Raw genomic sequence first — 1,538 nt, 5'->3', positions numbered from 1 at the left:
GGCACCTGGGTGGCTTAGTCGGTTAAGCATCTGACTGTTGATTTGGGCTCAGGTCATGATCTCACAGTTCCTGGGATCTGGAGCCCCACATTGGGTTCTGCGCTGGCAAAGCAGAGCCTGCTTAGGATTCTCTGTGTCCTTCTCTCTGCCCCCTCCCAACTCATGCACACACACTCTCTCTCTCAAAATAAATAAACTTAATTTCAAAAAAAAATTTAATGTTTATTTTTGAGAGACAGAGAGATACAGAGTGTGAGTGGGGGAGGGTCAGAGAGAGAGGGAGACACAGAATCCTAAATGGGCTCCAGGCTCCTGAGCTGTCAGCACAGAGCCCATGGCGGAGCTCAAACCCACCAACAGCGAGATCATACCTGAGCTGAAGTCAGAGGAAATGACTGAGCCACCCAGGTGCCCCTCAATTTTTTTTAATTAAAAATAATATGTACCTTAAATTCTTTGTAGAATGAGACAGAAAAAAAAATCAACATACATAAGTGAAATCATCTCTAATACCCACATTTGTAAGATCTTAAATTCTAGTGTTAATCAATAGTTTTTTTTAAATTTATTTATTTTGAGAGAGAGAGCAGGGAAGGGACAGAGAGAGGGGGAGGGAGAGAGAGAATCCCAAGCAGGCTCCTCACAGTCAGCATGGAGCCTGATGTAGAGACTGAACTCAGTGTCAGATGTTTAAGTGACTGAGTCATCCAGGCGTCCCTCAATAAAGGTAAAAAAAAAAGATACTCAAGGTGTTTGTTTTGACCTCAACTTTAAAGTTTTCTTTATTTGAGTAATCTCTACACCCAATGTGGAGCTCCAGCTCATGAGATCAAGAGTCTCATGCTCTTATGACTGAGCCAGCCAGATGCCCCTTGACTTCAACTTTAATTGAGCTGCTCAGGATAAGAGCTATTCAAATATAAACACCACACTGGGGCAAAAGCAACTCAGTGCCATGCATGGTTTTCCTTTCTCAGCTCATTCTGGGCTATAACAAACCATGGACTATAGGCAGTTAAGTAAATCAACTGCAGGGCCAGGAGACTTTCTATTATTCCCTGACAACAACGGTTTCACCGCAACATCATTCTTACAATGCCTCCACCATTTCTCTGAGGGAAAAGACAGACATAACTAGGAAAATGAAGGGTCGCCCATAACCCCTAAGGTGAAAAGCAACTGCAATTCTTAAAATGAAATGCATCTAATGGCAATATTTTACAATGATATTTTCTAACAGAAAGTAAGTTGTCTCAAATTACTAGAAAATTACTGATACTTAAGAATTCTATCCCCTGCTTCCAAACACACTAGGCCTCTGTGCTTTCAGGTTCCAGTCGTATCTGTGGCTCCTACCTAAGCTCCTGTCCCAGCCTATATGTCTGTCCATACTCCCCTGCCCCTCCTCGGCACCATGGGGTCTGGGTTTTCTCCCTACTCTAAGGAATTACTCTCTTTTTCTACCTACAGGCTGCGCACAGCATCCAAGGGTTCCTTCTTGCTCTCTTCAGGGGAACCGCCCCCGCCCGCACTAGATT

General features: G+C 43.8%; 1 protein-coding gene across 5 annotated transcripts in view; it reads right to left on the bottom strand.

Moving 5' to 3' along the window:
• MAP7D3 (MAP7 domain containing 3) overlaps positions 1–1,538 on the bottom strand; it is a 55,000-nt gene that overhangs the window by 20,254 nt on the left and 33,208 nt on the right. The gene's annotated exons all lie outside the window — the stretch shown is intronic.

This window comes from Crocuta crocuta, unplaced genomic scaffold (assembly GCF_008692635.1).
Source record: "Crocuta crocuta isolate KB4526 unplaced genomic scaffold, BGI_CrCroc_1.0 scaffold241, whole genome shotgun sequence".
NCBI classification, from domain to species: Eukaryota; Metazoa; Chordata; class Mammalia; order Carnivora; family Hyaenidae; genus Crocuta; species Crocuta crocuta.
This window is presented reverse-complemented; position numbering and strand designations above follow the sequence as displayed.